The sequence below is a fragment of the Erinaceus europaeus genome, chromosome 9 (assembly GCF_950295315.1).
Source record: "Erinaceus europaeus chromosome 9, mEriEur2.1, whole genome shotgun sequence".
Taxonomy (NCBI): domain Eukaryota; kingdom Metazoa; phylum Chordata; class Mammalia; order Eulipotyphla; family Erinaceidae; genus Erinaceus; species Erinaceus europaeus.
Window position 1 is genome coordinate 14,999,466 of NC_080170.1, and position 16,232 is coordinate 15,015,697.

The following is a 16,232-nucleotide window of genomic DNA, read 5'->3' on the forward strand; positions in this document are numbered from 1 at the left end:
AATTCTGAGGAGAGCATTATGTTAGTTTTCAGAGAAGGTATGCTATAGGTTTTACCAAGTTCTACAGGAAATCTGCCCATAAAAGAAGATGCAATTGACCCAGTGGAGACAATAAAAAGATCAGGGCCGAAAACAAGGCCAACAAAAGGGAAAATAAAATAAATAAATATAAAAAAATTAAAAGATCAGGGCCTCCAGATTTATAACTCTCTTTCCAGCATCCCATCCACATTTCAACAGGGCTGGAGATGTCAGTGGTTCTATATACTCTAAATTTTGGCCTTCTTTCCTAATCTGCCAATTTACCTGATACATTTTGTGCAGATATTTTTTTAGCTACATTCAGGTGGAGAGACAGAGTATAATCTGAGAATTTGCTCATTTTACTTAACTCAGAACTGAAATAATACTCAGAATAAGGCACGTGTGTGTATGTGTTTACTAACAGAGTTCTTCATAATTACTGTTATTCTTATGCTATCGGCCTTACCGCCCCTTCATTATCAAAAGAACACCTTCCCAATCATGTTTATTCTTGTGAACGGTGTTAGCTTACTTCACTAAATATACCGTGTTGAGATTTTTTACACTAAATTTATATTTACTAAATAAGCAGATTGCTCTATTTAACAGCCATGCCCACCATATTTTTTTTAAACATCAACTAAACATTTATTGGCTCTAAACAGAACAACATATTGCAAGTTCTCAGAACACAGGAGTTCAATAGGAAAGTTATCCTAATGTTGCAACCAGTAACTGGATACTGACTTGCCCGCTTTACAGATCTCACTTTTCAGGAAGAGATGATAAGGAGTGGCCATTATATGTGTTTACCAAGAAAAATTCAGTAAAAGCCCCACTGCTCAGTCCAAGATATCTAAGATGAGCAAAGTGAAGAGGCTATAACTTATCATGGGTGTCAGTTGACAGATTATCCACTAAAATATCTATTGGCTAATGTCTTCGGTACTGCTGTTATAAGGGCACTCAAAGCTTGTGTCTGCATGTTGGAAAGATCTTCTTTAAAGTAACATTCGTCCAAACATATGACAGGCAGCACATCTAGCCAGCTTCCTTTGGAGGAGTGTACCAGCCATTTTTTTTTTTCGTGTATCTGTACAATGGAATTATAGGACTTCTGGGCTCTTGCTAGATTGTACTGATTCTTATTTGCACCAAACTGCACTCTGGCTTTGCCTTTGACTAAGGTGGCATTGATTTGCATGACGGCCAATTCTATAGAGTAGGCATTGCTCCAGCCCTGTTTTGTAAGAAGTTCCATACATAATGGTCCACCACCCAACCCATACCCTCCTGAGAGAACAGGTAACACCACTCGAACAAATGATGGATCAAATGGAAAATTATCCTTAAAAGAAAAGTTGAGCAAAATATATTCTATGCCTTCTTTTTCTTTTAAGATCTGGAGATCACTATGCAAAGGACTATCAGGATCAACCTTTTGCAGTTTAACATGCCAGTCATATAAACTGTCATTTATGAGTTCCACTGACTAAATCCCTGTTTTATAACTCTGTGATCTGTATATGTCCCTGTGCTCTTTCATAAGTCTATCAGAAGCTTGCACAGATCCAGACACTGCACCATTTAGATGGTCTTGCCTCTGAGTCTTCCTAATTTTCTTTTACAATTCCTTCATCTTTTGACTTTTTTCCACTAATAGGCTCTTCTTCCTTCATCTCATAATGGTCTAAGTCTTCTATATCTTTGGCCATCTCTTCCTCCTCCTCCTCCTCTTCTTCTGAAGTCACTTCTTCTGTTGTCCCATTCTGACCCGTGGATAGTGGTTGATCTAGCATCTCAACATCCAGGTGTTTAGGAAGATTATATAATCTGCAGAGTTCACATATCAACCACTTCAATTGCTGGCGAAGCAAATTGTTCTTAGTAACTTCTAGATGTTCCAAAACTGTTGTCAGATTGGGGTCATCAGAGTCCACAACCCAAACTGGTGAGGAAGATGGGTAAGATTCAGTGATGTTGCAGTGCAGAGAGAGCGGCGGCGGCAGTGAAGGCAGCAGTAACTGGCAGTGCAGCTCTTTCAGCTTCCAGCTGACATGCGGAATTGCTCCTGGTTCTTGTCGAAGATGGACGCCAGGAACTTCAGCTCGACCTTGAGACCTGACACGGACATCTTCCCCTCATCTCCGAGGGGAGGAGTGAGGAAAGGGGAGCTGAGCCCGGAGCCGCCGTCAGGGACGCAACCGCCCAGCGGGGCCAGCCCGGGCTGCGTCCGAGGGCGGCTTGGAAAATGGCGAGGGGGGGCACCGAGGCCTTGGCGGGCACATAGTACAAAAGTCAAGGACCCACTCAAAGATCCGGGTTCGAGCCCCCAGCTCCCCACCTGCAGGGAGTTGCTTCAGAACCAGTGAAGCAGGTCTACAGGTATCTCTCTCTCTCTCTCTATCTATCTATTTCTCTCCCTCCCTCTGTATATCCCCCTCTCTCTCAATTTCCCTTTAGCCTACTCAATAAAATGAGAAAGATGGCTGCCAGGAGCACTGGATTCATAGTGCCCACACTGAGCCCAACGCCAGAAGTAGCAATGTGGTGAGGATCTCTTTGATTCAGTGATAGTCACGTCAATAGGGAAGAAAGTCTAGCATTCTCTGAGTGCAGAGTCCTTGATAAAAAGGCAGGAAGACTTTCCGGAGCTTCCCCAGGCTGTGCTAAAGGAAAGGAACTAAGAGGTATTGTGAGGAGGCTGAGGAGTGGGAACAAAGAGGGGGGCATGACTATTCATGTTCCTGGGCCACCTGAATCCACTGCTCCTGACAGCCATCTTTTATTCATGTTGTTGTTGCTGTTATTGTTGTTGGATAGGACAGAGAGAACTGGAGAGAGGAGGGTAAGATAGAGAGGGAGAGAGAAAAGTAGACAACTCAAGACCTGCTTCACCACTTGTGAAATGATCCCCCTGCAGGTAGGGGCTCTGTTGGTCAGTATGCCAGCTTCCCCCTGCTTAACTCTGCGGTCTACTTACATAACCACTAGAACCGCCCTGCCTACAGGGCATTGGTTTAATCCCCACTGGTTCATACTCCCTTTTTGCTCCACCCCCTCTCCTAGACACACCCTGATTTCCACCCTCTCTAGGTCACATCCTGTTTCCACCCTACTTGGCAAGTATATATACAGCTGCTCTTCTGTTTGAGCACACTTGGGATTGCCTTCTGGCTCCAAGAGTCCCAGAGTCTCTCTCCTGCGACACTAGCCCTAGCCCAGCAGAAGCCTAGGTTAGCGCACTTGCTCGGGAAGAAGCACCCTCAGGCTATCCCAGCAGGGCTCAAACTGGGAACCTTGCACAGGTCCTTGCACTTTGCACTATGAGTACTTAACATGATGAGCTACGCCCACCCCAAGAGCAGACACCTGTAAACCCAAACTCTGCCCACTCCCCACCACTGGAAGGAGTTCCTCTTAAAGGTAAGGCCTGTGCTTCAGTTTTCCTTCTTGTCCATTATTGGGAATCACTCTGCTACACTTCACAGTTGACCTGAGAGGAAGAAGAGGAAGGAGGAGGAAGAGAAGGAGAAGAAGAAAGAAAAAAAGAGCAGAGGTCTAAGACCCGTCTAAATAGAGTGCATTTATTCTTCACGTTAAGGTAACAGAGAATTCTATATGGCCTGGAGAAGATTCCTATCTGCGACCCACTGGAGATCAGACTGACCTAGTGAGTGATGGCAGAGGTCAGATATTTAAGAAGGACCCCATCTGATCATAGCAGGAAAGTGAACACAGGCTTGGAGTACTTTATGCGGAGAGCTCTGTGAGGGGCAGTCTATTCTAGAGGTCACAGCATAGTGCTGAGTGTTACTGTTCAAGCCCTTAGGCTTCGTGAGCTTCATGAGCAGTCAATCAGTGCTGCAAGTATTTCTCTCTCCCACCCCCTGCCAATTTCTGTCTCTATCCAAAATGAACAAATAAAAATATTCAAACTCCAACTGAACTACTCAGTATTTAGAAAATAAAATAAAACCAGGCCAGGCAGTAGCACACCTGGTTAAGTGCAAATATTATCATACACTGAGCCAGTTTGGTGCCCTGACTCCCCACCTGCAGGGGGTATCACTTTATAAGTGGTGAAGCAGGTCTGCAAGTGTCTAGCTTTCTCTCTCCCTCTCTGTCTTCCCCTCCTCTCTCAATTTATTTCTGTCCTGTCAAATATAATAAAGAGGAAAAAGGGGGGGGGGAATGGAAACAATGGCCACCGGGAGTGGTGGATTCATAGTGCTGGCACTGAGTCCCAGCAATAAGCCTAGTAGCAATAAAAAATAAAATAAAATCTTCAGTTAACTTCATTCCCTCCTTCACTTCACTTACCACACTCTTGCCACAAAACCAAACTATTTTCCCAGGTAGAATGGGGTGCAGGGGTAAAGCTTCATATATATTTAGAATTGCTTAATTCATTTGTGTAAGTAAAAAAAAAAATCACTGCAGTTCCTGTCTGCCTTGGAATGGAAGCAAACAACAAATCAATTCAATGAGAGTTCAAAGTGCAGGCAATCTGGGCCTCCTGAAGCAGCAGGAAAGACACTGCTTGTGGGGAGGGTGTGACTTCCTGGTGATATACAGGGAGAGTTTTCTCATAACTCTTCTTGAGGTTTTCCTTTTATAAATGGAAATACTTGAGCCTGCCACTTTGCAGGGAGGCATGAATTGACAGGGGTGGGGGGGGGAGTGAAATGAATTTACACCAGAGGCCCCAAAAGATGGGAAGTGAAAACAAGATGAGAAGTGATTTGGATAAAACTTGGGGAGGCAGCACAGTGAGTATGCAAACAGCTTTCAGGCCAGAGGCTCTGAGGTCTCATGTTCAACCCGTTCAACCTGCAGCACCACCATCAGCCAGAGCTGAGCTATAATCTTGGGGAACAGGGGAGGAAGGGAGGATTGGATGAAAGGAGTAAGAATAAGGAACCAGAGGAAGAAGGAAGCTAGGAAGAAATGGGGTCATTAGTTCAGTTGAGGAAAGCAAGTATTGGAACACTGTGTGTAAAACCACCAGAGTGGGCTAAAGTCAGTGCCCATCAGTCTAGGCCCCAGTTCAAGAGTGAAATACAGAGCAGAAGGACAGGAAGTCAGCCTCCATGTCCCAGGTGAGAACACACACACACATGCAAACATGCAAACACACACACACACACACACTGAGAGACCTTGGTAAAATCTCCAGGTATGTGGCCACGGGAGTTTCTTATACAATTTAAGAAATTCCACTTTTCTTTTTTCTTTTTTAATTCATTCTATTTGTAAATGTTTTTAATTGAAGTGACATTAGCTTATGTCATTAGACAGGCTTCAGGTATACACCATCAGAGATAAGCATTATATAGTATATTGTTTACTATATTATACTCACCATAGAAATCTCGGTTCCACCCGTCTTCCTTATGTTTGACCACTTTTATACAGTTGACCCACTCTTCTTTCCTCTTTTCTCTTTCTTGCAACTGGTATTCTGAATAAATTAACAGATTTATTCATGAGAAAGTTGAAGAACCGGGAGTGCGGCCATAGCACAGTGAGTTAAGTGCACATGGCGTGAAATGCAAGGAGCGGCTTAAGGATCCTGGCTACAGCCCCCAACCCCCCACCTGCAGGGGAGTCGCTTCACAGACAGTGAAGCAGGTTTACAGGTGTCTTTCTTTCCCCCTCTCTGTCTTCCCTTCCTCTCTCTATTTCTCTCTGTCCTATCCAACAGTGATGACATCAATAATAACAACAACAACGACAGAACAGCAAGGGCAACAAAGCGGGGGGAGTTAAAGAACCTTCCCACCCAAACCCACAAGAGTTATTTCAATTAAAAATCCACCACCTGGGGGAGTCTGATGGTAGCGCAGCGGATTAAGCGATTAAGAGCACGTGGCGCGCGAAGTACAAGGACAGGCAAAATGAACCGGGTCAAGCCCCCGCTCCCCACCTGCAGAGGAGTCACTTCACAGGCAGTGAAGCAGGTCTGCAGGTGTCTCTCTTTCTCTCCTCTCTGTCTTCCCCTCCTCTCTTCATTTCTCTCTGTCCTATCCAATAACGACAGTAACAACAACAATGGTAACTACAACAACAATTTAAAAAAGGGGGGGTTAACAAAAGGGAAAATAAATATTTTTTTAAAAAATCCACCACCTGGCAATTCATTCTGTTGCCACTAGAGGGAACCCCTGCCCAATGAAGAATAAATTCAGATAAGAAACTTGCTCTCTTAAGTACCCGGTTGATCTACAGAGCTGATAATGGGTGAAGTGAGTTTATTTTAATTTCATTTTTCTACATTAAAAAGAACTATAAAATTATCATATATTTCTTATGTAATCAGAAAAAATTTCTTATTTTAAAATAAGATGTTTGGGATTAGTGTAGACATCATAATAGTTATGCAAAGAAACTCTCATGCTGCCTTGAGGCTCTAAGGTCCCAGGTTCAATCCCCCGCACCACAGCACCATAAGCCAGAACTGATCAGTGCTCTGGTAAAAAACAAAATTAATAATAATAATAATAATAAGATGTCTGTGCTGTAATTTTCTATCAAATGATAGAGAAAGTTATATGTTTGCCATCTGGTGAAATATTGTATTATCTCAGTGGGAGGAATGTGGTCCCACTTGGTACTACTCTGTCAACTTCTCTACAGTTTCAACATTTGTTTTTCACAGTCAATATTTTGTGGAATACTTTTAATGTAAAATTACAAAAAATTGGGGCCAGGTGGTGAGCACACTTTACAACGCACAAGGACCCAGGTTCAAGCCCTCAGTCCCCACCTGCAAGGGGAAGGCTTTATAAGCAGTGAAGCAATGCTGCAGGTTTCTCTCTGTCTCACACCCTCTCTATCCCTCTCTTCCCTCCTGATTTCTGACTGTCTCTATCCAATAAATAAATAAAGATAATTAAATTTTTTTAAAATACAGCCCGTAGGATGATGATGATATCATTGCTGGGGCTTCACCACTGTCAACTGACCTTTTCATAAACGTTGATTTTGTTTGTTTGTTTGTTTGTTTGTTTGTTTTAGAGAGAGGCAGAGATAGTGAAAGAGAACAATAGCACCAAAGTTTCCTTCAATGTGGTAGAGGTCAGGCTTGAACCTTAGTGGTGCACATGGCAAAGCAGTGTACTAGTCAAGTGAGTTATTTCCCTGCCTTGTAACCTTTTCAAATAAAGGACAGCACCATGGTCTGGGAGGTGGCACAGTGGTTAAGGCATTGGACTCTCAAACTCAAGGTCCTCAGTTCAATCCCCGGCAGTACATGTACCAGAATAATGTCTGGTTCTTTCTCTGTCTCCTCCTATCTTTCGCATTAATAAATAAATAAAATCTCAAAGAGAGAGAAAGGACAGCACTGAACTTCCCTCCAGTGCAGTGCGAGCCATATTCAAACCTGTGTCATACACATGCCCAGTCACCTCCCCAGGTAAACTGACTTCACATGTTAGTATAAGGACTGCTTCTAACTAGGTCACTGTATCTTCACATCTGAAGGATGATGAGCAAATGTTTTAAATTTTAAATTTCCTGATTCTCAAAACAACCTGTTGAAATATGCCCTTACTTAAAAATCTTCTAATATAGGGCAAGGGTAGATAGCATTATGGTTATACAAAGAGACTCTCATGCCTGAGGCTCCAAAGTCCCAGGTTCAATCCTCTGAGCCACCATAAACCAGAGTGTAGGAGGAGTCTGGTTAAAAAAAAAAACAACTAATATTGCAATATCAGAACACAGTGCTTCAGCGTACCCATTAACCCATTAGCATCATTTCTCCTTCTCCTCCGCCTCTTTACCAGCACTTCACAGCTCTACCGTATGGCGGTATAGGGGTTAAACCTAGGAGTTCAGAGTTCCAAGCTCATATGAAAGTCTTTTTGCCCAGCCTATCTCCTAGTGCTATATCCCCTGCCCTAGTATTATTTCTTTAACAAGTTAACCCAAAGCCCAGCAGCTTAGAATAACTATTTTGCCTTGCTCACTATTCATGGCTCAGACCTACAACCATCCACCCCCACCACCCACCTCTCTACAATAGGGCCCCTCTCCAGGTCAAAGCTCCCAGCTCACCCCCTAGTCCTCCCCAACAGGCTGGCCTCTCTGAAGCCTCCCTTCCACTATGCTAAGTTCTGTCCTACAGGTCCAGAGTGTGGCATAGATTCCATACAACTATCTTCATGAAAAAAGAATTGGGGAGGGGGAGTAGATAGCATAATAGTTATGCAAAGAGACTGTCATGCCTGAAACTTCCAAGTCCCAGGTTCAGTCCCCCCACCACACATACACACACACACACACACACACACACACACACACACATCACTGTAAGCCACAGCTATTAAGTGCTCTGGTAAAAAAAAAAATCAGTTTGATTTAGCTGAACAATTGCTCTGTGCAGCCTCTCAGCCTCTCTGTAGATGAGAAAGCCTGAAAGGCTTGCTTCTCTGCCCAGGCAGCTATGATTAGGCACTCACTGTCTGTAAGCTGCCCAGAAAGGTATATCATAGTAGTAATAATAATAATAAATTCTGTGGACTTCTTGTTTGGGGTTTATCAAATGTGGCAGCTTTATTAGGTGCATAAAAAGCATGAATTTTTTTTTAAAAAAAAACATTATGGGGAAATAGTCATGAGAAAAAGGTTAGCTAGCCATGTGGTCAGAGCATGAGTCCTTGGACTTAGTTCATCAGCGTACAGTTAATTGTGGGTCCAGGGAGAAATAGCATTGCACAGGTCCTGGGAAAAGGTTGAGCTGACCAGGTGAAGGGCAAGCAGGAGGGAATGAAGCTGAGGGGAAAGGGTGAACTTCCATCAGACACTTGTCTAAGTAACCTCCCATACCTACAACCTCTTGTGAGTTTACATCTTTAGGGGTCATGCTGCCTGCCAACCATATGATAATTCTGTACATAGCCCATAATTCCTTTTGCTTACAGTCAGTGTGTTCTCAGCAGTACAAAGGCAACCTGTGCCCACCTTCCACCCTTCCTCCTTCCTTTCTTCCTGCCTGAAATCTGAAGGTCTTGGCCAGAGCTCCTGCAGCCCAGGAGGGGCATCCTGGATGGAAGCCTCATGCAAGGCGAGTGGGAGAGAGACAGGAGGTGTCCAGTCTGCCATCCAGCCCTATACTACCAAGCTCCCACACATCAGGCTCTGTGAGCCTGAGTCTCTGCTACTGCAGCCAAGTCTAATCTGGTGCACTAGATTCTCTTTTTGCATAAAGAGTCAGGTTTCTATTAGTTATTATTATTTTTACCAGAGCACTGCTCAGTTCTGGCTTATGGTGGTACTGGGGATTGAACCTGGGACTTTGGATCCTCAGATACCAAAGTCTCTTTGCATAACCATTATACTATCTACCCTCTGCCCTATTTCATTTTATTTTTCACCAGAGCTCTCAGCTCTGCACTGTTGGTGTGATCTGGAATCAAACCTGAGTCCTCTGGGTGTACAAATCCTGTGCACTAGCACTTCACTATCTCCTGGCCCAGCATCAGGTTTCAAGTAATGGGGGAGGGGGCACAAACCGTGACAGCTTCAGGACTGTCCAGATCCCTTTCAGCACCTAAACAGGCAGCACTCTGCTCTCCTCTCTCCCGACATTTGGAGAGGGAAATGTTCGTATATGCTGGGATGGAAAGCAAACATCAGGGAAACAGAGAAGCCAAGGAGATAGGGATTTCTCTAAAACTTGGACTGTTGCTTTCACACATTTTAGTTAATCTTCACAGACACCTCCACAGGGTGACTACTGCCTCCGCCTCACAGGGAGAGGCTCACAAAGGACAGATGTCAGGTCCAGAGTGGAACATGCAGGCAGGGCTGAGAGCCAAGTTCTACCATGATGGGACCTCATGGGGGTGGGGGTGGGTGCAGACTTAGGGTCTCAGGTCCCTGTGATGCTCAGCTCCAGGCACAAACTCCTTGCATCCTGCCCAGTTTAGACTGCAGGCAGTGGGAGAGCAGGCGGAGGCTCAGAGGCCCCTCTGGAGATTGTCTGGAAGCCTGAAATCCCTCACACATGTTAAGCATATTTAAGGGGTTGGGGGTGGCACAGGAGGAGTTGGTGCAGTGGTTGGTTAGTCCACCAAACAGACCTAAAAGCATGAGCCCTAAATTTGACCCCTAACATCACATAAGCAGGTGTGATGCTTTGCTTCTCTCCACTCTTTAATAAATCAAATCGTAAAAGGAAGAGGAGGAGGAAGAGGAATGACTTGGGAGATACTGGAGCCTCCAAAGCCCCAGGTCCCAAGTACCCCTGCTCAAAAAAAAAAAAAAAAAAAAGCAAACAATTCTTAACAAGATTCTCTTCGGGGCCAGGCGGTGGTGCACCAGGTTAAGCACACATAATAGAAGGCACAAGGGTCCCAGTTTAAGCCCCTGCCTCCCCCACCCCACCCCCCGCCTGCAGGGGGGGTCGCTTTACAAGTGGTGAAGCAGGTCTGCAGGTCTCTCTGTCCTATCCAAAAAATCGAAAACATGGCCACAGAAGCAGTGGATTTGTAGTGCAGACACCAAGTCCCTGAGATAACCCTGGAGGCAATATATATATATATATTCTTTATTTATTAATGAGAAATATAGAAGGAAAGGGGAAGAACCAGGGGTCCAGGTGCAGCGGGTTAAACGCACATGGCACAAAGCACAAGGACCAGAGTTAAGATCCTGGTGCCAACACGAGGTTCCGCACCTACAGTGTGTGTGTGTGTGGGGGGGGGGGTCGCTTCACAAGCAGTGAAGCAGGTCTGCAGGTGTCTGCCTTTCTCTCCTTCTCTCTGTCTTCCCCTCCTCTCTCCATTTCTCTCTGTCCTATCCAACAACAATAACAACAACAAGGGCAAAAGGGGGGAAATAGCCTTCAGGAGCAGTGGTTTCATAGTGCAGACACCGAGCCTCAGCAATAACCCTGGAGGCAAAAAAAAAAAAAGTAGGGAGTCGTGCTGTAGCGCAGTGGGTTAAGTGCACGTAGCACTTCTTCTTCTAGCGTTTGTCCTTCTTCCGTAGCCAGTCAACAGCGTCAGGTTGAGCCTGATGTAAAGTTTCGAGACCTCCTTTGAATCTGGAGAGGTGGCAGTCGTTGACTATGTGGGTCATAGTCTGTCTGGAGTCGCAGGGGCAGTTCAGGTCGTCTCTGGCTCCCCAGCGATGGAACAGGCCATAGCCTGTTCGATAGCGATTGAGGAGGGCCCAATCATAACGTAGCACTAAGCGCCAAGAACAGGTGTAAGGATCCCAGTTTGAGCCCCCGGCTCCCTACCTGCAAGGGAGTCCCCTCAAAAGAGGTGAAGCAGATTTTTGGGTGTCTATCTTTTCTCTCCCCGACTGTTTTCCCCTCCTCTTTCCATTTCTTTCTGTCCTATCTAACAATGATGACATCAGTAATAATAACAATAATAAATACAACAACAATAAAAAACAAGGGCAACAAAGGGGAAAACATAAATATAAAGCTATTTTTTAATTATAAAAAAAGTGTTTTAAAACAGTTTTAAAAAAAATTAAAGAGAGAAAGAACCAGATATGATTTTGGGGATTGAACTCAGGACCTCATGCTTGAGAGTCCAATGCTTTATCCACTGTGCCACCTCCCAAACCACCAAATAAACAATTGTAAAGGGTAAATGATTACAATTATGGTGAAGGTATTCTACCTGGAACAAATTCCTGCTAAATAAAAAAAAAAATCAGGCTATGAAACAGTGGCTAAGACATAACATAAAGTTTCAATGACAAAAATATTCAATTTCAAAAAATTATTTATTTTTTACCAGAGCACTGTTCAGCTCTGGTTTATAGTGGTGTGGGGGATTGAACCTGCGACTTAGGAGCCTCAGGCATGAGAGACTCTTTGCATAATCATTTTGCTATCTACCCTCCATCCAAAAATATTCAATTTCTATAAAATGAGACATGTATACAATGGTATGGACTTTATGGATAAGTAAATAAATGTTTCCTCTGTGTATTTATAAATGTGAGAAAGAAGCCTGGTAAGTATAAACAGAGATGAGGGGAAGTGTGGAAGTGTGAATGCTTTTGTTATTATGGTTAATCTATTTTCGGCTTTTCTGAAAGCAATGTGTACTGCTTTTGTAATAAGAATAATATAAATGACAAATATCATTTTGAAAAGGCTTTGTATCTCACCTTCAAGTGCTGGCCTGTCTATTTCTACCCTACCCAGGCTCCTGCCCTGTCCCTTCCAGTCCAGATCCCCGGATCCAGCCATACCCCTCCCTCATGACCAGGTTCTAGACAAACCTGTCAGATGGGGGAGGTGACTACAGATGGGGAGGGGGTGCTGACAGAGAGCCACCCAACACATCTTTCCATGCTGGGGTGGGGGTGGGTGGGCTGCCCACAAATGAAATCCCACCAAAATGGCGCAGATAAGGTGCCAATAAGGGAGAAGGGCAAAGGCCAAACTGTTTCCCTTATTAAAAAGAAGAGAGAAATTTAAAAAAAAAAAAAAAAAGGAAAGACACTCAAAAATAGTAATAGGTATAAGTATCACTTAGAAAGGAAGTGAAGGGGACTCGGGATGTAGAGCCAGGTTCGAGCCCCCAGCTCCCCACCTGCAGGGGAGTTGCTTCACAGGCGACGAAGCAGGTCTGCAGGTGTCTGTCTTTCTCTCCCCCTCTCTGTCTTCCCCTTCTCTCTTGATTTCTCTCTGTCCTATTAACAATGACGACATCAATAACAGCAGCAGTAATAACTACAACAAAAAACAAAGGCAACAAAAGGGAATAAATTTAAAAAAAAAAAAAAAAAAAGGAAGTGGAGGCAGAAACATAGAAAAAGTGGGCAAAAAAATTTAGATAATTATAAAGTCAAACCATAGCTGTGACCATGGGAGAATTATTGCACTTTATTTTTTGCCTCCAGGGTTATTTATTTATTTTTAATTTTTTAATATTTATTTTCCCTTTTGTGGCCCTTTTATTGTTGTTACTATTGATGTCGTCATTGTTAGATAGGACAGAGAAATATGGAGAGAGGAGGGGAAGACAAAGAGGGGGAGAGAAAGATAGACACCTGCAGACCTGCTTCACTGCTTGTGATGCGACTCCCCTGAAGGTAGGGAGCCAGGGGCTCAAACCGGGATCCTTACACTGGACTTTACACTTCGTGCCATGTGCGCTTAACCCATTGCTCTACCATCCAACTCCCCAGGGCTATTTATTGCTGGGGTTCGGTGCCTGCACACAAATCCACTGCTCCTGGAGGCTATTTCTTCCCCTTTGTTGCCCTTGTTGTTTTATTGTTGTAGTTATTGTTGTTGTTATTGATGTCATTTTCAGATAGGACAGAGAGAAATAGAGGAGGGGAGGACAGAGAGGGGAAGAGAAATGTAGACACCCGCAGACCTGCTTCACCACCTGTGAAGCGATCCCCCTGCAGGTGGTGAGCCAGGGGCTCAAGCTGGGATCCTTACACCAGTCCTTACACTTTGCGCCATGTGTGCTTAACCCGCTGTACTATCACTTCCCCCCCCCCCCCGCATGCGGGCTTTCTTATTTAATATTTTTATTTATTTACTAATAAGGATAGGAGGAGAGAGTTAGGACCAGACATCACTCTGGTACATGTGCTACCAGGGATGAAACTCGGGACTTCATGCTTGAGAGTCCACCCCTTTTTCTACTGTGCCACCTCCCAGACCACAACTACTGTAATCGCCAATGGAAGGAGTGAGGACACAGAACTCCGGCGGTGGGAACATTATGGAATTATAACCCTATTATCTTATAATTTTGTCAATCAATATTAAATCACTAATAAAAATTAATGGAAATATTTAGAGGAAAACAAAACAAATAAACAAAAGAGCAAAGGCCAAGAGTCTCATGGAGGAAAGACTGCAGGTGAGGCAGAAGCAGAGGTTCTGGGTTCTCAGAAAGCAGGCAGGAAAGAGTGGCCGGAAGTAGCTGAGGAAGAAGTGGGTCACCGGTAGAGGCAGAAATGTTGAGCCCTCGAAAAGGCCGTCAGAGGACCTAGTGGGGTTTGTACTGTTATGTGGAAAACTGAGAAATGTTATGCATGTACAAACTATGGTATTTACTGTCGACTGGAAACCATTAATCCCCCAATAAAGGGGAAAAAAGTTCACACTAGGGGAATGTGCTGGTTTGTTTAATATAGAAACCCATTTCTGAGAATGGGCAACAACTAGAACCTTCCATAGAATTTACTGTTAAATGTAAAACATTAATTCCCCAATAAAAAAATAAATTTAAAAAAAAAAAAGAACCTTACATAGAGGCAATCTTTTAAAAATGGTTAAAGAACATGGTAATCTGAGATGTAGTGAAAATATGAAGTAAAAAAAAAGAAATGTCAAGCCCAAGGTGAAGGAGGGATGGGCTGGCTGGGTGGCTTCTGAACCCACTAGCGTGCAAACTCTGAGGCCTCCTGTGGGCAGCTAAGACCCCCACCACACTGAGCACACAGACCCTACAAGGGGGGGGGGGGTTTGCACCTGCAAAGGTCATTGTTTTTCTGTGAGGAATCTAACCCGGGGGCTGGCATGAGCTGGATGAACTCTTTGGAATTATCTTTAAACCTCTCAACTCCTGAACACTGCAGCATTTAGTGTCAGGGTGCTTTTCCAGCTGGTGTTTCAGTTGTTTTGTTACCCACAGGGTGGTGGTTAACACTTCAGGGGCAGCAGTCACGTACACGGGAACCACAGTTGAGAACACTGCACGTGGTGAGGGTGACTATTCCTGGAGACCCACATCAAAAGGAAAGGAGACGGGTGCTGGGGAAGTGCTATTTGTTCAGGAGAAACCTGAGATACCAATCAGGGTCTACTGTAGTAGCTACAATCTCTTCGGGAGGGCCACCCACCCCGACCCACCACCCTGGGGACCAAGAGAGCGGAGGTCAGAGTACAAGGCAGGTTGAGATCCAGGAGGAAGTGAGCTAGAAGGAAATTGGCCAGTTTTAAATAATGGTAATGATTGACACGTCTTCCTTTCACATCTCAGCTCGATTCAGCCAGAGGTGGGGCTTAGGCGAGAGAAATTTCTCTTATTTATTGCCTTCAGGGTTATCATTTAGGACTATGATCCACCTGGTCTTTTTTTTTTTTTTTTGATAGACTTGAGAGAGGAGGAACACCTGTATGCAGACCTTCGTCACCACCTATGAAGAGCTACCCCCTGCAGGTGGGGAGCCAGGGTCTCGAACCCGGATCCTTGCGTGGATCTTTGCACTTCATACCATGTGCACTTAAGTGGATGCACCACTGCCTAGCCCCAAGAATTTTTTAGGGTTTATTCTTATGAGAGGGAAAAAAAAAAAGCCAGAGGGGGCTGGGTGGTGGCACACCTGGTTGAGCACACATTACAATGAGCAAGGACCTGGGTTCGAGCCCCCAGTCCCCACCTGCAGGGGGGAAAGCTTTGTGAGTGAAGCAGAAAGCTTTGCGAGTGGTGAAAGGTTGCAGGTGACTCTCTCCCTCTCTATCCCTGCACTACTCTCAATTTCTGGCTGCTTCTATCCAATCAAAAAATAAAGATAATAAAAAATAAAAATGAACAAAATAGGTTAATTTTGTGAAAGGGTGCCTATAGGCAGAATGTGGTTTGCCTTTGAGATAAGGGCCTCAGAAAAGATGGAGGAGTCAGAATGCCTTTAGTAACCTTCCAAACCTTCTCTTTCTTCTTCCCTGAGCCCTCTGCTTTAACTGTGGGGCCTTGTGGGTGTGTGATCTCACTATTCCGGGGCCAGTTTTTCCATTCTTTTTATTTCAGAGATACCTCACCACTGCTCCACCATCTGTGGTGCACCCCTGGGTGCCACGATGCTAGGATCCAGGGCTTTGTGCATCAGGTAAGACAAGGGCCCTGGGCGTGTAAACCATCTCCCAGCCGCATGTTAGCTATTTAAAGATGGTGTTGGGCCTGGGAGGTGGCACACAGCTGAACATGAAGGCATGAGGTCCCAAGTTCAATCCCTGACCCAACATCCCATGTGACAGTGATACTCTGGGTAGTGGGGGGGTCTTGGCTGCTCTACCTCCTGTTGAGAGGGCCCTTGGGGACGAGCCTGAGCACCAATGAAATAATGAATAATAACCATCTCTCCACCCCCACCCCCAACCCCAAATAGTGTTACACAATCCAACCCAGTGACTAGAAAACTACCACCTGAGAGGTTAGAATAAATGTCCATCAGTTTGGTGCACACTCACTGTTCCTGGGTCT

At 44.6% G+C, this 16,232-nt stretch overlaps 1 pseudogene; it reads right to left on the reverse strand.

Moving 5' to 3' along the window:
- Positions 1-647: 647 nt before the first annotated feature.
- LOC103117175 (ubiquitin-conjugating enzyme E2 Q2-like) lies at positions 648-2,217 on the reverse strand (annotated as a pseudogene).
- Between the last annotated feature and the right edge of the window lie 14,015 nt (positions 2,218-16,232).